Source organism: Zea mays, chromosome 9 (assembly GCF_902167145.1).
Source record: "Zea mays cultivar B73 chromosome 9, Zm-B73-REFERENCE-NAM-5.0, whole genome shotgun sequence".
NCBI lineage: Eukaryota > Viridiplantae > Streptophyta > Magnoliopsida > Poales > Poaceae > Zea > Zea mays.
This window is the reverse complement of record NC_050104.1, coordinates 160,502,557-160,527,492: the sequence shown is the minus strand read 5'-3', so window position 1 is coordinate 160,527,492 and position 24,936 is coordinate 160,502,557.

Genomic DNA, 24,936 nt, shown 5'->3' with positions numbered 1-24,936 from the left:
GACAACTCTTGGGTTGTCGGCGGGTTGTGCCCGAGCCATCCTGTCCCTGGTGGCCTTAGTTTCCGGACAATCTTTGGTTGGGTGCGTAGTCTTCACCGTGAAATAGGCAGTAATATCTGCGTGGCTGCTGCGCCCGTCCCCGTCCCCGTCCCCGACCACGCGTGCCATTGTCGAGGCCCTGGGGGGATAATCTTGACGGTGAGGGGCCTCACCGGCGGGGTGCTGATTGGCGATGTTATGCACCTGCTGCTGACTGCGGCTGTCCCGACCGGAGTCTGACTGCGAAGGTCTTGTCCATGTTCGGCTGGACTGCGGAGGGTCCCTGGGCTTTCTTTGAGACTCGACCTTGCGCTGGTGGAGCTTTTCGGATCTGGCGTACTTTTCAAACAACTAATAGAGTTCTTGGAGGTTTTTTGGTGGGTCCCTAATGCAATGGCTGTACAGGACGCCAGCTCGAAGGCCACTGATGGCGTAGTGTATGGCGATTTGGTCGTCGACCGAAGGCAGTTGTGACTTGAGAGTCAGGAACTTGCGGTAATACTCTCGCAGGGTTTCTTTCTCCAGCTGTTTGTAGAGTGACAGTTCGGCCAGGGCATCGGTATCTGGGCGGTACCCTTGGAAGTTGAGTAGAAACTTGTCCCGGAGGCTTCTCCAGGAGTCGATGGACAGTGGGGGCAACCTGGTGTACCAGGTTAATGCCGGACCCTCGAGGGCAATGATGAAAGACTTGGCCATCGTGGCGTCGTCCCCTCCGGATGATGCGACGGCTACTTGATAGCTCATGATGTATTGTGTTGGGTCAGTGTTGCCGTTGTACTTGGGGTAGGTCCCTGCCCTGAAGTTGGCAGGCCATGGTGACACTTGCAGTTGCGACGCCAGGGGCTTCGCTCATCAAGGTAGTTGATGCCTTGGAAAGCTGCGGCGTGCGGGATGAAGGGTTCGCGCTGAGGAATGAATAGGTCTCCCACTGGCGTGCACTGCTGGAGGGGCGGGCCGTGCTGCAGATCATGTTGGCCTTCGCGCTGCATGAGCGCAATCTCTAGCTCAAGTTCTTGAGCCCTCTGCTCCTCATCTCGTATCATTTGGCACACCTTGGCCTACGCAGAGACACGTTGGCGCTTGGCCTCAAGGATTTCTTTCTGCTTCTAGAGGTTGCGGTTCTTGAGGCGCAGGGCCCGTAGCTGTAGCTGTTCTTCTGTGGAGACACCGAGGACCTCACCGTCTTCTGTTGCGTCCTCGCCCTCTGGTGGGGCGAAGCCTGGGGGTGGTACTTGTGGCTGCCCTCCGGAGCTGCAGGTGCGGAGGGTGCCTTCGGGAGTGTGTTGATCGTTGCGCTGTCTCTTGTTGTGTGCTTCATCTTCGCCAGTTCCTTGGTGGGTGTTGTCGGCGTCGGCGAGGGCCTTGCCCTTTTTCTCAGCTAGCAGTGCTACCTTCGCTGCCTCGTCGACGGATGGGGCTGCCTTCGAACTAGCTCTTTTGGGTGCCATCGCGGGTGGTTTGCTCGTAGCACGAATGGTGGGCGCCAATGTTGGAACTTGCGCTCCTGTGCAAGTTGACCCAACGAGGGAGCGAGAAAGATGCAAACACGGTTTAATTCGAGATGGCAATAGCTCTGTTAATCTGGCCTCTCAAGGGCACTGTACGGGGGTATTTATAGGTGCCTGAGCGCCCAAGGTCCCGATGCAAGGATGCTTATGCCCTTAGACAACTGGATTATCCCCAGAATATTCCCATATTGGGGGGTTACAGACTGTCATTACAGAAAAGCTATTACAAATCGGGCCTGTAACACGCTTCTCCGTGCGGGGCCTGTTACAATGGGTCACATCCCACTTGGGCCTCCAGGTGGGACCGAGGACACGGGACGGAGAGACTTCGTCGTAGGCCTTCGTCTTGCAGTGAAGAGGACGAAGGGTGGGCCAAGCCGGTCATCTTGCCTCCGTTGGTGCAGCGAGTTGACGAAGGCCTGGAGCGAAGGGTAGCGTCTTCGCCTTCGCCCCAACAATGGACTTGGCTTTCAAAAGGAAGACAAGAACTTAACAAGCCAAAGGGCTTCCATTCCCAACAATGAGAAAGGGAAGGCCCCTATGGCTAGTAGTAATCAAAAGAATCAAGCTTTCATGTATAATGATAGAAAATTTTCTAGAAATTCTCATTATAATAGGAGTTATAATGCTTTTGATTCTCATGCTATGATTGCTTCAAGTTCTAATTTTAATGGTAGGCCTAGGAGAAATTTTGTGTCTTATGCTCCTAAGAAAATGTGTAATAAACCTACCACTGCTTTTCATGCTTGCAACACTACGTATGTACTTTCATGTAAAAATGAAAAAGTGGTTGCTAGAAAGTTGGGGTCCAAATGCAAGGGAGACAAGACTTGTATTTGGGTCCCAAAGGCTATTGTAACTAACCTTGTAGGACCCAACAAGAGTTGGGTACCTAAAACCCAAGCCTAATTTGCCTTGCAGGTTTATGCATCCGGGGGCTCAAGCTGGATTATCGACATCGGATGCACAAATCACATGACGGGGGAGAAGAAGATGTTCACCTCCTACGTCAAGAACAAAGATTCCCAAGATTCGATCATCTTTGGAGATGGGAACCAAGGCAAGGTTAAAGGACTAGGAAAGATAGCCATTTCATCTGAGCATTCCATATCCAATGTGTTCTTAGTTGAATTGCTCGGATATAACTTATTGTCTGTTAGTCAACTATGTAATATGAGTTATAATTGTCTATTTACCAATGTAGATGTGTCTGTCTTTAGAAGGAGTGATGGTTCATTAGCTTTTAAGGGTGTACTTGACGGCAAATTCTATTTAGTTGATTTTTCGAAAGAGGAGGCCGACCTAGATGCATGCTTAATTGCTAAGACTAGCATGGGCTGGCTGTGGCATCGCCGTCTAGCACATGTTGGGATGAAGAACCTTCACAAACTTCTAAAGGGAGAACATGTGTTAGGTCTAATCAATGTATTTTTCAAAAAAGATAGACCTTGTACAGCTTGTCAAGCAGGTAAACAAGTCGGAAGCACTCATCATAGCAAGAATGTGATGACCACATCAAGACCTCTGGAGCTACTTCATATGGACCTCTTCGGACCCGTCGCCTACCTCAACATCGGGGGAAGTAGGTATGGTCTTGTTATTGTTGATGATTTTTCCCGCTTCACTTGGGTATTATTTTTGCAGGATAAATCAGAAACCCAAGGGACCCTAAAGCGCTTTCTAAGGAGAGCTCAAAACGAATTTGAGCTCAAGGTGAAAAAGATAAGAAGCGACAACGGGTCTGAGTTCAAGAACTTACAAGTGGAGGAGTACCTTGAGGAGGAAGGAATCAAGCACGAGTTCTCCGCTCCCTACACACCACAGCAAAACAGTGTGGTAGAGAGGAAGAACAGGACGCTTATCGACATGGCAAGGACGATGCTTGGAGAATTCAAGACGCCCGAGCGGTTTTGGTCGAAAGCTGTGAACACAGCTTGCCACGCCATAAACCGGGTCTACCTTCATCGCCTCCTCAAGAAGGCCTCGTATGAACTTCTAACCGGTAACAAACCCAACGTTTCATACTTACGTGTATTTGGGAGTAAATATTATATTCTAGTAAAGAAAGGTAGAAATTCCAAATTTGCTCCCAAAGATGTAGAAGGGTTTTTGCTAGGTTATGACTCAAATACAAAGGCGTATATAGTCTTCAACAAATCATCGGGTTTGGTTGAAGTCTCTAGCGATGTTGTATTTGATGAAACTAATGGCTCTCCAAGAGAGCAAGTTGATCTTGATGATGTAGATGAAGATGACGTCCCAACGGTCGCAATTCGCACCATGGCGATTGGAGATGTACGACCACAGGAACAACAAGAGCAAGATCAACCCTCTTCCTCAATGATGGTGCATCCCCCAACTCAAGATGATGAACAGGTTCCTCAAGAGGAGGCGTGTGATCAAGGGGGAGCACAAGAAGACCCAGCTATGGAGGAAGAAGCACCACGGGCCCCTCCAACTCAAGTCTGAGCGACTATTCAAAGGAATCATCCCGTCGACCAGATTCTGGGTGATATAAGCAAGGGAGTAACTACTCGCTCAAGACTAGCTAACTTTTGTGAGCATTACTTGTTTGTCTCTTATATTGAGCCTTTCATGGTAGAAGAGGCCTTGCAAGATCTGGACTAGGTGTTGGCCATGCAGGAAGAGCTCAACAACTTCAAGAGGAATGAAGTTTGGAGCCTGGTGCCATGTCCCAAGCAAAACATTGTGGGAACCAAGTGGGTGTTCCACAACAAGCAAGACGAGCACGGGGTGGTGACACGAAACAAGGCTTGACTTGTGGCAAAAGGTTATGCCCAAGTCGCAGGTTTGGATTTCGAGGAGACTTTTGCTCCTATGGCTAGGCTAGAGTCTATTCGCATTCTATTAGCCTATGCCGCTCACCACTCTTTCAGGTTGTTCCAAATGGATGTGAAGAGCGCTTTCCTCAACGGGCCAATCAAGGAGGAGGTGTACGTGGAGCTACCCCTGGCTTTGAGGATAAACGGTACCCCGACCATGTGTGTAAGCTCTCTAAGGCGCTTTATGGACTTAAGCAAGCCCCAAGTGTGAAGGACAGATATCCCCCGGGTCCACCAGAAGGATAAAAGACCTCACGAAAGGCCCAAGGGCCCCATAATTCGTAAGGTCATCCCCCTCGTGGGCCTGGGGAGGAACGACCAGTGAAGCGAATCGACACAAGGCCGTATCAGCGCGAACCCAAGACGACCCAACGAATTCGAGCAGTAATCACAACAGAGGCCCGACCTTCCTGCACAGGACCCCATACAATGGAACCAAGCGAGAATGGGTCGGCGGAATTATAGGAAGATAAACTCAGTTGGTTCACTATTTCTTAGGTACACGTTGTTGTCATACCTACATGTACTGCCCCACGGTCGAGTATATAAAGCCTAGGGGGCACCCCTTCAGATCATATGCTCGCTACTTAGCCTTCCACCAACTCTCTACGTTTTCAGCGCTAGAGAATTCTCTTGTAACCTACCACATAAAGCACTCTCGCCAGGACGTAGGGTGTTATGCATCTTAAAGCGGCCCGAACCTGTAAACCACTGTCCACTATCTCTCGTGCATCCAACACGAACCATCGAGCTACAGTCGATAATGCCCTCCTACTCCTGAAAGCACCTTGAGGGGTAACCCCAGGTGCGCGGTCGGACCCGAAACACCGACAGTTGGCGCGCCAGGTAGGGGGTGTGTCATCGATCCAAGCTAGCTCAATGGCCGTCACCTTCCAGCACAAGATCATCCTCCGCCCCGGGTCCACATTCTGCTTCGGAACTATCTCATCTGTAGCAGATGAGGAGGTAACTCTGCATCGCTTTGCGGATCCACCGGAGATAAAATCTTCCTCAAAAATCTCCGGGAAAATCGGGGCAAAGCAGGAAAAGGCACAACCTCCAATGCTCCAGAAAAGATCACCTTCAGCAAACTAGGAGCCCAGGGCCCGTCAACCCGAAGAACTCCGTTGTCCACCTCTCCAATGGGAGAATGGACACGGATCACGAGGAAGAAAGAAACGAATGAGATCGAAAGGCGGCAAGCTGTTCTTTCTGTACCTTCGTCCTCAAAGGAGGATAGAAAGAAGGTCGCCACGACAACTGTTCCATTCTACCCCAACATCCTCTTCATTGGAAGGGTAGAGTCGCCCCCCATCTCCGACGATGAACCAACCGTACCTAGAGAGGAACTTCCTCAGCGAGAATCCCGCCGACGAAGGAACAGACGCCGAAATATCCGACGACATCACAAGGCCGGAGAACGGGACCCGACGCAACCCGTATCGTGAGACGAGGTCTCAGAGATGGGAGAAACTCCGGAAGAACGTGTCTTCAGGGAAAGAAGGAATTCCCGACGACGCGATCGTCGACGGGCTCAAGAACAGGCCGAGCAGGAAACAAGGCAACGCCGGGAAAATCCACTCTTCGGACGCAACCTGAACCCCGATTTTGCCCGAGCCATGAACACGTCGAGTGAAGTTGGCGGAGTATTGGCTCGGATAGTAGATGGCCTCCCTCAGACTCCTGATGCCGAGGGCTATCGGCGGTTGTTCACTCAAGCAGCTAATCATCTCCTACCCCTCGCTCACCCACCGAACGATCTACGACACGCCATCAACAGTCGGCGGGACGCACGGAGCTCCATCAACGCTTCGCGCGAACGACGACATGAGAACAAAATCCGTCGTCGGGAAGAGTACGACCGGGATCACGGCGTCCCAACGCGAAGTCAGGCTACTAGGACCGAGTCGGCCGCGGCTTCAACTGGTGGCACCACCCGGGGACGGTCGAGGCACCACGACAACCACTCTCCTCCCCGAGACCGACATCATCATCAACGACAGGAGGACACGTGTGGAGTATCGGCACTTACTCCACGCCTCAGGGCCATTCAATGGCCTCCTAACTTCAAGGTCTCCAACGTCAACAAGTACGAACCTAAGCAGGATCCAGGAGGCTGGCTAGCCGTCTACACCACCATTGCCCGAGCAGCTAGGGCAACCGAGGACGTGATGACCGCGTACTTGCCTATCGTCCTCGGGCAAGACGCGCTGCAATGGCTGCAACACCTACCCCGACACAGCATCGACGACTGGAGCCATTTCAGTCGGCGCTTCACCGCCAACTTTCAGTCTCTCTTCGACAAACCGGCGCAACCATGGGACCTCAAATCCATCAAGCGCCGAGGGGACAAAACTCTTCGGCCGTACCTAAAAAGATTCCAGACCATAAGAAATCGTATCCCCGAGGTCGCGGAGGCAGCAGTGATCGAGGTCCAAACCATATTACAGAAGGCGCCGACTACCTCCGAGCAGCTGTTCTGGGAGGCCGACCTCTACATCACCGCGGACGAATGAGCTCAAGACCTCATCGGAGGAGCGAAGCCTGCACCAGCGGTGCCACGACGCGACACGAACCAGCAACCCGACAAGCGCTGGGAGAAGAGGCCTCGTGAGGAGGTCCACGCCGCCGGACCGCCCGCCTCTCGCGCCCGAGGAGGATCTCGCGGAGGCGAACACACGCTGGACGACATCCTTGACGCCCAGTGCCCATACCACAAGGACATGCGCCACACCCTCTGGAACTGCAGGGACTTCAAACATTTCGTTGGGCACGGTCCACCTTTTCAACCTCTACCTCCTCCCCCGTCGCGAGGAGGACCGGGAGAACCGCAACAACCACAGCAGCAGGAGGAGGGAAGAGGAGGAGCCTTCCCGCACGTCGATAGAGAAGTCAACGTCATCTTCGGCGGACATGGGTCACAAGAAAGCAAGAGACAACAAAAGCTCAACGATTGTCAGATACTGGTGGCGGCCACCGGTCCTCCCGCCCCGTACCGATGGTCTGAGCACCCGATCACCTTCACCCGGGCAGATCAATGGCTCAACTTCGATCACCCAGGAAAATACCCGCTTCTCGTCGATCCGGTGATCCGAGAGAGCAGGGTAAAGAAGGTACTAGTGGACGGGGGAAGTAGCATCAACGTCACCTTCCCCGGACGCTCCAAGGCTTGGGAGTTCCCCTCAAAGAGCTCCACGAGTCGGACACACCCTTCTTCGGCATCGTGCCGACTGAAGGAGAGTACCCGCTGGGCCACATCTACATGCCGGTCACCTTCGGAACTTCGGAAAACTACAGAACCGAGTTCCTGAGGTTCAAGGTGGCAAACTTCGACTACGGATACAACGCCATCATCGGGAGGCCCGGATTGGCAAAGTTCATGGCTATTCCACATTATACGTACATGATATTGAAGATTCCAGGACCACAAGGGATCATAACTATGCGCGCTGACTTTCAAGGCGCCGCAGAATGTTTCCGAGTGGCCATTCAGGCGGCCCTCACCACCAAACCATCGGCAATTTCCTCTGCACGGGCAAACTCAAAGCCTGAGGAAGACCTCGCGGTACCCGCGAACGAAGCTCAAGCCGTGACCTCTATGCGGCCGATTGAAGAAACCAAAAGGATCAACCTCGGGTTCGCTGACGAGCGCAAAACCGCCATCATCAGCTCCAGCCTGGATGACAATAGGAAGGCGCGCTCGTCCAGTTTCTGCAAGATAACCGAGACGTATTCGCATGGCAACCTGCGGATATGCTGGGAGTCCCAAGAGAGCTGGCCGAGCACAAATTGAAGGTCGACCCCCAGGCGAGGCCAGCACAACAAAAATTACGTTGCTTTATGCCCGACAAGAGAGAAGCGATCCGTGCTGAGCTGGCTCGCTTGGTCGCGGCCGGATTCATTAGAGAGGTGTTACATCCTGAATGGTTAGTCAACCCTGTTCTTGTACTCAAAAAGAATAAAGTGGATTGGCGCATGTGCGTTGACTATACGGATCTCAACAAACACTGTCCGAAGGATCCCTTCGGGCTTCCTAGAATCCACCAGGTGGTGGACTCAACCGCTGGATGCTCTATGCTGTCTTTCTTGGATTGCTACTCTGGGTATCATCAGATTAGTCTAGCAAAAGAAGACGAGGAAAAAAACGGCATTTATCACCCCGTTTGGAGCCTTCTGCTATACCTCCATGTCGTTCGACCTCAAAAACGCTGGAGCAACTTATCAGAGGGCTATTCAGACATGCTTAGCTGATCACTGGGGCAAGCGTGTAGAAGCCTATGTGGATGACGTGGTGATCAAGACAGAGGATTCAGAAAATTTCATCGAAGATTTATAGCTGGTCTTCAATAGTTTACGACGATACAGATGGAAGCTTAATCCCGAAAAATGCATTTTCGGAGTGCCAACAGGAAAGTTGCTAGGGTTTATTGTTAGCCACCGGGGAATTGAAGCCAATCCAGAAAAGATCGAAGCTATCATGAGAATGGAAGCACCAGGATCACAAAAGAAAGTTCAAAGACTCACCGGGTGTCGGTGTTTTGGGTCCGACCGCACACCTGGGGTTGCCCCTCGAGGTGTTTTTAGGAGTAGGACGGTGTCGCCAACTGTAGCAAAATGGTTCCTGCCAGATGCACGAGGGACAATGGACAGCGTTTGCAGGTTCGGGCCGCTTAGAGACGCGTAACACCCTACGTCCTGGTGAGGATGCTTTGTGCGGTGGGTTACAAGTCAGTTCTCTGAAGTGAGAACGTAGAGGGTTGAGGTGGATGGCTGAGTAGTGAGATCGATCGTTCTGAATGGGTGCCCCCTGGGCCTTATATATTCGACCGTGGGGCAATACATGTGGATATAATAACAACGTGCTCCTAAAGGATAGTGAACTGTTTGAGTCTATCTTCCTATGATTCTGCCAACCTATCCTCGCCTGGTTCCGCTGTATGGTGCTCCATCGCGGGAAAGTCGGATCTTCTGTTGTGGTTTCTCGCTCAACGCTGTGGGGCCATCCAGGCTTGCACCGATCCGGCCCTATGTCGATCTGCTTTACTGATTGTCCCTCCCCAGGCCCATGAAGGAATGACCTTACGATTTATTGGGCCCTTGGGCCTTTCGTGAGGTCTTTTACCCTTCCAGTGGACCCGGGGGATATCTGTCCCCCACAAGCCCCCGATCTTTGGGTTGATTTTGAGGTAATCGGCCCAAAGATCCTAGGCCTAGCTTGTAGGTAATTTGGAGAAAAACGATTTCTTACTGTCTCCTTCTGCTGTGATCACTCGTACACTGGAGCTTTGTTTCGTGCTTGTGCCTTAAGAGTCGACATTTCATATTGTTGGACCCTGAACTTCATTGGGTGCACCAGAGGTGCACCCAATGGGTGTAGCCCCCGAGCTTCGAGTAGATTTTAGAAGATAATCTACTCGAAGATCTTCATCAGATATTATTTTTATTTTCTTCTCATACTTTGGTTGAGGGCCAGCCTTGTCTTTTAATCTTGTCTTATGCCTTAGAAGTCGGCACTATCTTGGCTTGAAATGGTGATCCATGGGGTGCACCGAAGGTGCACCCAATGGGTGTAGCCCCCGAGCTTTGAGTGGATTTTTGAAAACAATCCTCTCAAAGGTCTTTACTTCATGTCCTTTTGCCGAGAGTCATATTTTCTCTTTTTTTGAATGTCTTAGAGGTCGGCATTATGTCATCCATATTATGCTTTAGAGGTCAGCATGTATTTTGTCTTTTGCAGCCGAGTTCGTGATCCACCCATATCTTGCTAGGTGGTGCAATTTATTTGCTCTGCGACCGATTGGACATTTGATGGACGTTCCCTGGCTAGTCTTCACGTCGCTTCCGTCGGTCAGATTTTGTACTTCACCGGCTATATTTGGCTTTCCTTTGATCCTTACTGATATCTCATTTTTGTCTTGAGGTGTTCATTGCACGCTCTGCACGGATGTAACAGTTTTTGAAAAATATACTGATAATTCCTGGGCGTCCCCCCCCCAATGGGTGTGGGCAAGGGACGGCTTGGTACGCTGAGCGTTTTAGCCGGCTGCTTCTGAGTAGTAATGTGATGTGACGGTGGGCGTAATCATATCCTCCGCGCTGTTGACTGGAGTCCCAATGGGTGTTGCATTGCGTGAAACGGCGTCAGCCGCGCGTCTTCAGACGGGTTGAAGTGTGTATGAAATGCCTCGCGACTGTTCAGTGACAGCGGTTGGAGGTGAGCGGTTGCCTCCTTCTTCTATAAATAGTGCCTTTGCCTCTCTGGTTTTTTCACATCCCTTGCTGTTCTCCACTGCTTGCCTTCTTCCTCTCCTTGCATTTCCACCATGGGCAAGAAACGCAAGCGCGAGCCGACTCCTCCGTCCGAAGACTTTGGTGACTCGGAATACTCAGAGGAGGAGTTCTCCTCTGAGTCCGAGGGGTCTCCGGCTCCCATCCCTCTGCGTGAGTCGTCTGATGATTCAGACGACTCCCAGGGGCTCGCCGCCGAGGTCTGGACTTACATCTGGGCCGTCGAGCGTTCCGGGCTCGCGGGCTCGGATGAGTCGGAGTACTCCTCGGACGAGGAGGACTCGTTCGAGGAGGACGGTGGCGGCGATGGCGAAGGCGACGACGACGACGACGGAGGCGATGGCGGCGGCGACGACGGTGATGACGGCGATGGCGGCAGCAGGGGCGGCAACGGAAGCAGCAGGGGCGGCAGCGGCGGCGGTGGCAGGGGCGGCAGCGGCGGCAACAAGGCCAGTGGCTAAATGCCACTGGTTTTTAAATATTAGTATAGATTAGAAGTAGTATAGTGAAATAATGTAGTAGTATTAGTAATGTAGAGTAGTATAGTGTAGCGTAGGTAGTAGTAGTGGTAGTAGTAGCAGTAGTAGTAGTAGAATGTAGTATAGTAGTATCAATAGGGAAGTTATCAACTCTTGATGAGTTGATTTGTAAGTACTGTTACTTCCCTTAATGAAGAACGGCTTTGTCTCCTCTGGTACTAATTACTGTGCTTCATAGTAGGTCGATCTCTTATTTGTGGAGTTGATTCATTCGGAATAGTAACTGAATAACTCGGGCATCGTATCGCCGCTTCAGGGGTGATGGTCGAGCTTACTACTGTCGATATTTATGCATTTGAATTAGAGTCCGAGTGATGATGAAACCGTGCCAGCATCGGAATAACTGTTGACCACGTCGGCGCTCTTAGATGCGACAGCCGAGTGACCTGTAACAACATCAGCGTTTTTTAGAGATAACCGCCGAGCGACTGAGGATATCGTCGGCGCTTTAGAGATAGCTGTCGAGCGACTGAAGATATCGTCGACGCTTTAGAGATAGCTGCCAAGCGACTGAAGGTATCGTCGGCGCTTTAGAGATAGCTGCCGAGCGACTGAAGGTATCGTCGGCACTTTAGAGATAAATGCCGAGCGACTGGTGATAACGTTAGCGTTTTAGAAATAACAGCCGAGTTAAAACGGGCCGTGTCGGCCACTTTGAGGATAGTAGCCGAGTGAAGATGTGACACACCGGGGTTTTAGAAGTAGCCGCCGGGTGACGACGTGGCACGCCGGTTTTTTTTAAAAGTAACTGCCGAGTGCTGACTGGGCGCTTTTGGAGACGGTATCCGACTCGGAAATATCCCGCGTATACTGCGCTTTCAGCCGCCTCTGCTTTCCGTGCCCTAGTTCTTGCCTTCCTGCCTCCAAATCCTCTCTGCAATTCGGCTCTCGCTCTGTTCGCTAGCAGAATTGAGATGGCGCCCAAGAGAAAGGCCTCGAGTTCATCCGCTGCAGTAATTCCTCCCATCGATCCCAACACCCAGTTGCCTTTCGCAGGTAACCACACGTCTATTGTATCCGAGCCTGATCTCCTCCACCTCGTGTCCATCGGGGTTCTTCCCCCGAGGGAGCTTTGTTCTTGGCGGATTTTTCATGGGGTCACTGTCCCGACAGAGGATACCCATGAATCCGTGGTTTATGTTCCTTTTCTTCTCCGCGGTCTCGCTCTCCCCATTTCTCCTTTTTTCCGTGGCCTCCTTGATTTTTATCGCCTTAACTTGACCCACCTGAATCCCAATTCTATTCTTCAAATTTCTATTTACGTTCATTTGTGCGAAGCTTTTCTTGGTGTGCTGCCACATTTCGGGTTGTGGAAGTACTTGTATCACTGCCGCCCTGGAATGGCCGGGGGTCAGCATCAGCTGGTTGGGGGTGCTAGTCTGGAGATGTGCCGTGGGAGGAAGACTGAGTATCTTGAAATCCCTCTCAAAGACAGTATCAAGGGATGGCGCTTGGAATGGTTTATTGTTGAGAACCATGGAAATTCTCTCCCCCCCACGGTCGGGAAGACAGCCGGATGTTCGCACTCCGAGTTGGACTGAGTCTCCCACGGATCAGGAGGTAGCTGAGGCGAGGGCTTTGCTAGCTGAAGTTGGACTGCTGAAAGAAAGGGGTCTGACTGCCGAGGCTGTGGTTGCTGATTTTGTTTTCAAGAATATTCAGCCGTTGAAGGACAGGGCATACCCGGCTTATCTGTACCGAGGTCTAGCTGACTCAACTCGGGTTACCAATAGGAAAATTCCCTCTATAGACTTGGTGAACCGACTTGAGATGATTCTTAGAGGCAAGGTATCAAATATTGGTGCCCCAGTGGCATACTCAGCATGGAGCCTGCCTCCTCCCAAGGCCTTCACTCTTTTTGTGTTGAATCCACCTGTCACTGATGGCGGTTTGGGCCTTAGAGTACGACCCTCTGCCGAAGAAGTTAACACTTTGGTTGCCTCGCTCGGGGAAATTCCTGATGACGAACGGCAAGTCCACTTTGAGGTGCCTTTGGATCCCAGTGACGCGGAAATAAGCGCTATGCTTGATTTGCTGGCTGAGGACTCTCCTGATGCTGCTCCTGTCAGGGCATTGGTGGTGGCGCCTCTCCCAGAAGCTAGTACGACTTTGGATATTCAGAAGCCTGCCAGTGCTCGCCCGAGACTCCCTTGCCGAGCCAATCAACTTGATCCTTCTGCTGATGAGCAGAAAAAGAAAAAGAGACGTCTTCGGCAAGTATCTAGTTTGGATCGGGGCGCTGGTCCTTCGGTTCCTGCTCCTGAGGAGGTTCCTGTGCCTGATTTTACTAACGCCGACCCCAATGGGTGTGCTCCATCTACTGCTGATCCCAATGGGTGTGCCCCACCCGATGCTGATCCCAATGGGTGTGTTGCTTATGTTGTTGATGAAAACAACAGGGAGGAAGAAGATGAGGTCCCTCTGACTCGGAAGAACAGTCGACAGTATATTGCTAGTGGGGAGAGTAGTGGAGTTCCTTCTCCTGCTCTGTCAGCTCTCGTTGGTCTACAGGAGTTATCTCTGGCAAACTTTGATCAGACTCTAGAGGACATGGTTCCAGAGGACCTTTTATCAGAGCCAGCGGATGATGGTGTGATGGAGGTTTGTGCTGATGTGCTTGATGCTGGGTTGAGGTCATCCCGCGCCTCATCGACCTTAGAGCGCGGTCTTGAGGGTCAGGAGACTGACTTGGATCATCTCGGTCCCATGGAAGTAACTGAGGGGCTTTCAGCCTTAGAGGCGGCCACTGCGGAGAGCCTGGCCTTCAAGGATGGTGTTGACGCTTACCCAGCCCCCGAGGGTGTTGCCGAGGGTGACTCGGCTCGGGTGGGAAGTGCAAGCCATTGCCCAGCCCCCAAGGGTACTGCCGGAGATGATCCGGCTCATGTGGGTAGCGCAAACTATGACCCAACCCCCGAGGGTGTCCGAGCGGGGTCTCCCTCTTGTACTTCCATGGACGTTCATGCGGGATCGCCTCCGCACTCCGGCTGCATGGTGGTAGCCCAAGCTTTGGACCAGGGAGTCGCTTTAGAGGGCAGCGTCCCCGCTGGCCAAGTTTTGAGCTCTGTTGATGGCGCTGAGTTGGTCCCTGCTGGTTTGTTGCAAGCTGCTTCGGGTGGCGACCTTACGCCTGGTCGTCAATTGATCTCTAATGATTTGGGAGTCCCTTCGTTCTTCTCCAATCTCCAGGTACTGTGATATATTCTGTCCTGACTTTTGTACCGTATGAACTGCTATCATTACATTCGTCTGTTCTCCTTATCAGGCTCTGGTGGATGGGATGGCTAGCCAGCTGAGGTTGCAGGGTTCTTCTGTTCCAGAAGCAGCTTTGTCTCTTGCACGTTGGAATCCGGTGTTACTTCAACAATGTGTCTCTGACTTGGAGGCGACCAATGCTCATTAGTGCTTTTCTGCTTCTTTTTGTCTTTATTATTGAACTGCCTTACATTCTGACCCTTTTTTGTTTGATTGTCTCCTGCTAGATATGACTCGACAAATTTCCACTTTTGAAGAAAAACATTCTCGAGATCAGGCTGAGCTGGTCCAGCGGTGCTCTGATTTTGAAGAGAAGTATTCTCAAAGCCAGACTGAACTAGCCCAGGTCTCTGCTGCCTTAGATGACGCCAATGCACTGAGCTCTTCCCTTCGCACTCAGCTTGATTCTGAAAAGGTAACCTATGAAACTGTGCCTTGCATTGCTGTGTTCCTATTGCTTGTTTGATGTTTGAAAGGAGTTGATTCTTGTCTGCAGGAAGAAAAATGTGTCCTTGCTGCGTCTTGCGACAATCTCGACAGACTGTATCGTGACTCTAGCAATTCGTTGACCATCCTGGAGATGAGTCATCGCTTCTCCATGGAGGAGTTAGATAATCTTCGTTGTAGGCTGCAGGAATCCACGGATGACGTGATCCGTCTCAGGCAGTTGATATCGGCTAAGGATGCTACTATCAAAGAACTCCGTGCTTCCAAGAAATCCATCGCCCAGGAGCTAGAAACTGCTCAATTGGCTGTCAAGGTTGCTGAAGAAACTTCCATTACTCTGAGAGCCCAGCGCGACAGAGCCATGGACAAGGCCATTCGGGCGGGACGAATCTTGATGAGGAGACCCGGCGTAGTTGTTCCTGAAGATATAAGGGCTAACGTGAATGCTGCTCCTGATTCCTCAAGTCGCCCTTCCTCGTCGGTTGCTCCTGAGAAAGACATCGCGAAATAGAGAAATATTTTGCGTGCTTTGAGCGTGCGGTTAGCACGGTCATATATTTGTTAGAGGACACCAGTTTAGCATTTGAATGATATTGCTATTCTCCTATTGTTTTAGAATTCAATAGTACATAAATTTGCAGTAGTAAAAGGCTGTGTGATGGTTTTGAAACTTGTTTATGGGATATAGAAGTCATCCCTATATGAGTAGTCGTAAGCGCGTCAGATCGCCTTAAATCGCTGCTGACTTAAGTCGATTGCTTCTGTTTATAGGGCATAGTGGTCACCCCGAGTTAAGTAAGCGTGAGCATGTTGCACCGTCTTAAGTCTTTGCCGACTTAAGCCGATTGCTCTGTTAGCAGGGCATAGTGGTCACCCTGAGTTAAGTAAGCATAAGCATGTTGCACCGTCTTAAGTCTTTGCCGACTTAAGCCGATTGCTCCGTTAGTAGGGCATAGTGGTCACCCTGAGTTAAGTAAGCGTGAGCATGTTGCACCGTCTTAAGTCTTTGCTGACTTAAGCCGATTGCTCCGTTAGCAGGGCATAGTGGTCACCCTGAGTTAAGTAAGCGTGAGCATGTTGCACCGTCTTAAGTCTTTGCCGACTTAAGCTGATTGCTCCGTTAGTAGGGCATAGTGGTCACCCTAAGTTAAGTAAGCGTGAGCATGTTGAACCGTCTTAAGTCTTTGCTGACTTAAGCTGATTGCTCCGTTAGCAGGGCATAGTGGTCACCCTGAGTTAAGTAAGCGTGAGCATGTTGCACCGTCTTAAGTCTTTGCTGACTTAAGCCGATTGCTCCGTTAGCAGGGCATAGTGGTCACCCTGAGTTAAGTAAGAGTGCTAGTCAATCATGAACAAATTGAGTATCTTTGAAGCCTTCTTTATTGATGACATATCTCCCATTTTACAGAGTACATTGTCGTCCCGATAGCTTTTGAAATTCTGCTAGGGGTAAAACTTCCTGAGGTGTTCTATATTCCAAGAGTTCCCAATTTCTGTGCCGTCCATCTGAGTTAGATGATATGATCCCGGCCGAGTGACTTCTGCTACTATGAATGGTCCCTCCCATAAGGGTGACAACTTGTGTCGTCCTTCCCCCGTTAGAATTCGGCGGAGGACGAAATCTCCCACTGAGAAGGATCATTGTCGCACGGCCTTGTCGTGATAGCGTCTCAGAGTCTGCTGGTATCGTGCTGATTGAATTACTGCATTCAGTCGTTCTTCCTCGAGTACATCAATGTCCTCCAGCCTAGTAGCTTCGGCTTCTGCTATGTTTTCGAAGACCAACCTCGGCGCCCCGAATTTGAGATCGGCGGGTAATACTGCCTCTGACCCATAGACCATGAAGAAAGGAGTATTTCCATGTAGAGCTCGGCTAGGTTGGGTTCTTAGGCTCCAAACGACGTAGGGCAATTTCCTTATCCATTTTCCTGCAAACTTTTCATTCTTTTCGAAGACCCTTTTCCTGAGTGCCTCCAGTATCATCCCGTTAGCTCGCTCAACCTGCCCGTTGGCCCTCGGGTGTGCTACCGAAGCATACTTGATCTGGATGCTCTTTTGCTCGCAGAAATCAAAGAATTCTGAACTTGTGAAGTTGGATCCTAAGTCAGTTATGATATTGTTTGGTATTCCAAATCTGAATATTATGTCTTGTATGAATTCCACGACCTTAGCCGAGGTTAAAGAAGCAATGGGTTTGAACTCTATCCATTTAGTGAATTTATCGATTGCTACCAGTACATGAGTGTATCCTCCTTGAGCTTTCTTGAAAGGTCCAATCATATCCAGTCCCCAGCATGCGAAGGGCCAAGTTACTGGTATGGTCTGCAATTGCTGTGCTGGTAGATGTTGTTGCTTTGACAAGTACTGGCAAGCTTCGCACCTCTGAACTAGCTCGGCTGCATCGCTTTTCGCAGTTGGCCAATAGAATCCTGACCTGAAGACCTTCCCGACTAGTGTCTTGGACGCTGCGTGTATTCCACATTGCCCAGCATGGACCTCATCCAGAAGTTGCTTCCCAGTAGATGAGAGAATGCACTTCATGAGGACGCCTGATGCACCTCTTCTGTATAATGTTTCCCCAATGAGTGTGTAGTGGGCTGACTGTCTGGCGATGCGCTCGGCTACATTTTTGTCATCTGGTTCCTCTTCATTCTTTATATATCTGATAATCGGCCTTCTCCAGTCATCAGAGTCTGACTCTAGTTGACTTACGATATTACACTCTTCTGCCTGATCCATTGAGATGCTTGGTTGTGGTATTTCTTGTACAAAGACTCCGGGTGGGACCTGAGTTCGACTGGATCCTAGCTTGGACAATACATCAGCCACCGTGTTTCGATCTCTTTCTACATGATGAAATTCTAGGCCTTCAAACTTATCTTCTAGTTTTCGGACGGCAGCGCAGTATTTTCCCATTGAATCTTTTGAACAGTCCCATTCTTTGTTTATCTGGCTTATGACTACCAGAGAATCTGGCGATGTTTAGTCCATGGATCAGAGCTTCATACTCGACTGCATTGTTGGAGGCTAGAAATAACAACTGGAGGGCATATTTGAGGTGTTCGCCTCTAGGTGCGATGAAGAGAATTCCCGCGCCTGCTCCTTGCAGCTTCAGCGAGCCATCAAAATACATCCGCCATACTTCTGTCATTTCCGGGTTCTCTGGTACTTGTTGTTCAGTCCATTCTGACACGAAGTCGACTAATGCTTGGGTTTTAATGGCAGTACGAGGTCGAAATTTGATGTCATGAGATCCCAGTTCACAGGCCCACTTGGCTATCCGGCCAATGGCTTCCTTGTTGTGAAGAATATCCCCTATCGGAAAACCAGTGACTACTATGACTTTATGGTCATCAAAGTAGTGACGTAGCTTGCGGGCAGTTAGAAGTACTGCGTATAATAGCTTCTGAACTTGAGGATACTTTTTCTTCGAGGGTCCCAGAACTTCACTGATGAAATAGACAGGGTGTTGCACTGGGTAGGCATGTCCTTCTTCTGCTCGCTCGACTACCAACGCGGTGCTTACCACGTGAGTCGTGCAAGAGATATATAGCAGCAGATCTTCAGCTGGTTGAGTCGATGTGGCTTGTCGTGGTGGTTTCAGTATTGGTGGGGTTGTCAGGAATTTTTTCAGTGCATCTAGGGCTTCCTGTGCTTCTGAAGTCCACTGAAACTTGTCCACCTTCTTGAGTAGCTTGTAAAATGGCAAACCTTTTTCTCCCAGCCTGGATATAAATCTACTCAGGGTTGCCATACATCCGGTGAGTCGTTGAACCTTCTTTTGTGATCGTGGAGCTTCCATTTTCATGATAGCATCAATCTTTTCCGGATTAGCTTCAATTCCCCGGTGGCTGACAATAAATCCGAGTAGCTTTCCTGCTGGTACCCCAAAAACACATTTTTCGGGATTAAGCTTCCACCGATATCGTCGTAGACTGTTGAAAACCAGCTGCAAGTCTTCGATGAAGTTTTCCGAGTTCTCTATTTTGATTACCACGTCATCCACGTAGGCTTCCACATGCTTGCCCCAGTGATCGGCTAAGCATGTTTGAATGGCTCTCTGATAAGTTGCTCTAGCGTTTTTGAGGCCGAACGTCATGGAGGTATAACAGAAAGCACCAAACGGACTGATGAACGCCGTTTTTTCCTCGTCTTCCTTCGCCTAGCTGATCTGATGGTATCCGGAATAGCAATCCAGGAAAGACAGCACAGAACATCCAGCGGTGGAGTCTACCACCTGATCTATCCTTGGGAGCCCGAAGGGATCCTTCGGACAATGTTTGTTGAGATCAGTATAGTCGACGCACATGCGCCAATCCACTTTATTCTTTTTGAGTACAAGAACAGGGTTGGCTAACCACTCGGGATGTAACACCTCTCTGATAAACCTAGCCGCGACCAAGCGGGCCAACTCAGCGCGAATGGCCTCTCTCTTGTCGGGCGTGAAACGACGTAGTTTTTGCCGGATCGGCCTTGCCTGGGGGTAGACCTTCAGTTTGTGCTCGGCCAGTTCTCTCGGGACTCCCGGCATATCCGCAGGTTGCCATGCGAATACGTCTCGGTTGTCTTGCAGAAACCGGACGAGCACGCCTTCCTATTTATCATCCAGGCTGGAGCTGATGATGGCAGTCTTGCGTTCATCAGCGAACCCCAGATTGATCCTTTTAGTTTCTTCAATCGGCCGCATAGAGGTCGCGACTTGAGCTTCATTCGCCGGTGCCATAAGGTCTTCCTCAGGCTTAGAGTTTGCCTGGATCGAAGAAGTCGCCGACGGTTTGGTGGCGAGGGCCGCTTGGATGGCCACTCGGAAACATTCTGCGGTGCCTTGGAAGTCAGCATGCACAGTTATGATTCCTTGTGATCCCGGCATCTTCAATATCATGTACGTGTAATGCGGAATGGCCATGAATTTTGCCAATCCTGGCCGCCCGATGATGGTGTTGTACCCGCAGTCGAAATTCACCACTTCGAACCTCAGGAACTCGGTTCTGTAGTTCTCCGGAGTTTCGAAGGTGACGGGCATGTAGATGTGGCCCAGCGGGTATTCCCCTTCGGTTGGCATGATGCCGAAGAAAGGAGTATCTGACTCGTGGAGTTCTTTGAGGTGAACTCCTAAGCCTCGGAGTGTCCGGGGGAAGGTGACGTTGATGCTGCTCCCCCCGTCCACTAACACCTTCTTCACCCTGCTCCCTCGGATCACCGGATCGACGAGGAGCGGGTATTTGCCTGGGTGGTCGAAGTTGAGCCATTGATCCGCCCGAGTGAAGGTGATCGGGTGCTCCAACCATCGGTACGGAGCTAGAGGACCGGTGGTTGCCACCAGTATCTGGCGATCGTTGAGCTTTTGCTGTCTTTTGTTCTCCTGCGACCCGTGTCCGCCGAAGATGACATTGACCTCCCTGTCAACGCGCGGGAAAGCTCCTCCTCCTCCATCCTCCTGCTGCTGGGGTTGTCGTGGTTCTTCTGGTCCTCCCCGTGGCGGAGGAGGAGGTAGAGGTTGGAAAGGTCGGTCGTGCCCGACGGAGTGCTTGAAGTCCCGGCAGTTCCGAAGAGTGTGGCGCATGTCCTTGTGGTACGGGCACTGGGCGTCGAGGATGTCATCCAGCGTGCGCTCGCCTCCGCGAGGTCCTCCCCGGGCGCGAGAGGCAGGTGGTCCGGCGGCGTGCACCTCTTCGCGAGGTCTCTTCTCCCAGCGTTTGTCATGTTGCTGGTTCGCGTCGCGTCATGGTGTTGCCGGTACAGGCTTTGCTCCCCCGATGAGGTCCAGGGCTCGCTCGTCGGTGGTGATGTAGAGGTCGGCTTCCCGGAACAGCTCCTCGGAGGTAGTTGGCGCCTTCTGCAATATGGCTCGGACGAAGGCCGAGTCATTGGATCCTCTGTAGAAGTCCTCGATCACGGCTGCCTCCGTGACTTCGAGGATACGATTTCTCATGGTCTGGAACCTTTTGAGGTATGATCGGAGAGTTTTGTCCCCTCGGCGTTTGATGGATTTGAGGTCCCAGGGTTGTGCCGGTTTGTCGGAGAGGGACTGAAAGTTGGCGGTGAAACGTCGGCTAAAATCGCTCCAGTCGTCGATGCAATGCCGGGGTAGATGTCGTAGCCATTGTAGTGCGTCTTGCCCGAGGACAATGGGTAAGTACGCAGTCATTACGTCCTCGGATGCTCCGGCGGCTCGAGCGGCGGTGGTGTAGACGGCCAGCCAGCCTCCTGGGTCCTGTTTAGGTTCATACTTATCGACATTGGATACCTTGAAGTTGGGGGGCCATTGAATGACCCTAAGGCATGGAGTAAGGGCGGACACTCCACATGTGTCCTCCTGTCGTCGGGGATGATGCCTGTCCCGAGGAGGGGAGTAGTTGTTGTGGTTCCTCGACCGTCCCCAGGTAGTTCCGCCAGTCGAGGTCGTCGTTGATTCGGCTCTGGTGGCTTGACTCCGAGTTGGGATGCCATGATCCCTGTCGTACTCTTCTCGGCGGCGGATCTCGTTCTCATGCGGTCATTCACGCGAAGCGTTGATGGAGCTCCGCGCGTCTCGGCGACTGTTGATAGCGTGTCGCAAGTCGTTCGGCGGGTGAGCGAGAGGTAGAAGATGGTTGGCTGCTTGGGTGAACAAGCGTCGATAGCCCTCGGCATCGGGAGTCCGAGGGAGTCCGTCAGCTATCCGAGCTAGTACTCCTCCGACTTCACTTGGCGTGTTCATGGCTCGGGCGAAGTCGGGGTTCAGGTTGCGACCGAAGAGTGGATTTTCCCGGCGCTGCCTTGCGTCTTGCTCGGCTTGTTCCTGAGCTCGTCGACGATCACGTCGTCGGGAGTTCCTTCGTTCTCTGAAGACGCGTTCTTCCGGAGTTTCTCCCATCTCCGAGACCTCGTCTCGCGAGACAGGCTGCTCCGGATCCCGTTCTCCGGCTTGGTGATGTCGTCGGATGTTTCAGCGCCGGTTTCTTCGTCGACGGGACTCCCACTGAGGTGGTTCTTCCCTAGGCGCGGTCGGCTCGTCGTCGGAGACAGGAGGCGACTCCACTCTCCCGATGAAAAGAACGTCGGGGTAGAATGGCGTGGCTGTCGTGGCGATCTTCCTTCGGAGAGCTGGAGGTTGCGCTTTTCCGATATCTTCGGAGTTTGTTGGAGGAGACTTCTTTCTTGGTGGATCTGCAATGCGGTGTAGAGTTCCCTCTTCGTCTGCTACGAACGAAATCGTTCCGAAGCAGAACGTGGATCTGGGACGGAAGGTGATCTTGTCGTGGAAGGTGACGGCCATTGAGCTAGCTTGGATCGTCGACACACCCCCTACCTGGCGCGCCAGCTGTCGGTGTTTTGGGTCCGACCGCACACCTGGGGTTGCCCCTCGAGGTGTTTTTAGGAGTAGGACGGTGTCGCCAACTGTAGCAAAATGGTTTGTGCCAGATGCACGAGGGACAATGGACAGCGTTTGCAGGTTCGGGGCGCTTAGAGACGCATAACACCCTACGTCCTGGTGAGGATGCTTTGTGCGGTGGGTTACAAGTCAGTTCTCTGAAGTGAGAACGTAGAGGGTTGAGGTGGATGGCTGAGTAGTGAGATCGATCGTTCTGAATGGGTGCCCCCTGGGCCTTATATATTCGACCATGGGGCAATACATGTGGATATAATAACAACGTGCTCCTAAAGGATAGTGAACTGTTTGAGTCTATCTTCCTATGATTCTGCCGACCTATCCTTGCCTGGTTCCGCTGTATGGGGCTCCATCGCGGGAAAGTCGGATCTTCTATTGTGGTTTCTCGCTCAACGCTGTGGGGCCATCCGGGCTTGCACCGATCCGGCCCTACGTCGATCTGCTTTACTGATTGTCCCTCCCCAGGCCCATGAAGGAATGACCTTACGATTTATTGGGCCCTTGGGCCTTTCGTGAGGTCTTTTACCCTTCCAGTGGACCCGGGGGATATCTGTCCCCCACACTGGGTGTATGGCAGCCCTAAGCAGGTTCATATCAAGGCTGGGAGAAAAAGGCTTACCATTCTATAAGTTACTCAAGAAGGTGGACAAATTTCAGTGGACTTCAGAAGCACAAGAAGCTCTAGATGCGCTGAAAAAATTGTTGACAACACCACCAGTGCTGAAATCGCCACACCGAGCCACACCGACTCAACCAGCAGAAGATCTGCTATTATACATCTCTTGCATGACTCACGTGGGGAGCACCGCGTTGGTAGTCGAGCGAGCGGAAGAAGGACATGCATACCCAGTACAGCACCCTGTCTATTTCATCAGTGAAGTTCTGGGCTCTTCAAAGAAGAAATATCCCCAGGTTCAAAAGCTATTGTATGCAGTACTTCTAACTGCACGCAAGCTCCGTAACTACTTCGACGACCACAAAGTCATAGTAGTCACTGGATTTCCAATAGGGGATATTCTCCACAACAAATAAGCCATCGGAAGAGTAGCCAAGTGGGCCTATGAATTGGGATCTCATGACATCGAATTTCGACCTCGCACTGCTATCAAAACTCAAGCACTGGTTGACTTCGTATCAGAGTGGACTGAGCAACAGGTACCGGATAACCCAGAAACTACAGAAGTGTGGCGAATGTATTTTGACGGCTCATTGAAGCTGCAGGGAGCAGGTGCAAGGATCCTCTTTATTGCACCTGGAGGCGAACAACTCAAGTACGCCCTTCAATTGTTATTCCCGGCATCTAACAACGCAGCCGAGTAGGAAGCCCTAATTCACGAGCTGAACATTGCCATATCACTGGGCATCAAGAGACTGATGGTATATGGAGACTCTCTGGTGGTCATAAGTCAGATAAACAAAGAATTGGATTGCTCGAATGATTCCATGGGAAAATATTGCACTGCTGTCCAGAAACTAGAAGATAAATTCGAAGGTTTGGAATTTCATCATGTGGAGAGAGACCGCAACACGGCGGCTGATGCATTATCTAAGCTAGGGTCCAGTCGGACTCAGGTCCTGCCTGGAGTTTTTGTCCAAGAAGTGTCGCGCCCGAGCATTTCAGTGGATCGGGTAGAAGAATGCAATACTCTGAGCCAATCAGAGTCAAATTCTGATGACTGGAGAGAGCCGATCATCAGATATATAAGGAATGAAAAGGAACTAGATGATAAAAATACAGCCGAGCGCATTGCAAGGCAGTCAGCTCACTATACACTCATTGGGGAAACGCTATACAGAAGGGGCGCATCAGGAGTCCTCATGAAATGTATTCTCTCAGCTACTGGAAAGCAACTTCTGGATGAGGTCCATGCTGGGCAATGTGGAGTGCACGCAGCATCCAGGACCCTGGTTGGGAAAGTCTTCAGGTCGGGTTTCTACTGGCCAACAGCAAAAAGTGATGCAGCCGAGTTAGTCCAGAGGTGCGAAGCCTGCCAGTACTTGTCAAAACAGCAGCATCTACCGGCACAGCAACTACAAACCATACCCGTAACTTGGCCATTCGCATGCTGGGGATTGGATATGATTGGACCTTTCAAAAAAGCTCAAGGAGGATACACTCATGTACTGGTTGCTATCGACAAATTCACTAAGTGGATAGAATTCAAACCCATTGCTTCTCTAACTTCAGCTAAGGCAGTGGAATTCATACAAGATATAATATTCAGGTTTGGATTACCAAATAACATCATAACCGACTTAGGATCCAACTTCACAAGCTCAGAGTTCTTCGATTTCTGTGAGCAAAAGAGCATTCAGATCAAATATGCCTCGGTGGCGCACCCAAGAGCCAACGGGCAGGTAGAAAGAGCCAACGGGATGATATTAGAGGCGCTCAGAAAGAAAGTTTTCGACAAGAATGAAAAGTTCACAGGAAAGTGGATCAGAGAGCTGCTGTACGTCGTTTGGAGCCTGAGAACTCAACCTAGTCGAGCCTTGCATGGAAACACTCCTTTCTTCATGGTCTATGGTTCGGAGGCAGTGCTACCTGCTGATCTCAAGTTTGGGGCGCCAAGGTTGATCTTTGAAAACATAGCAGAAGCTAAGGCTACTAGGCTGGAGGATGTTGATGTACTCGAAGAAGAACG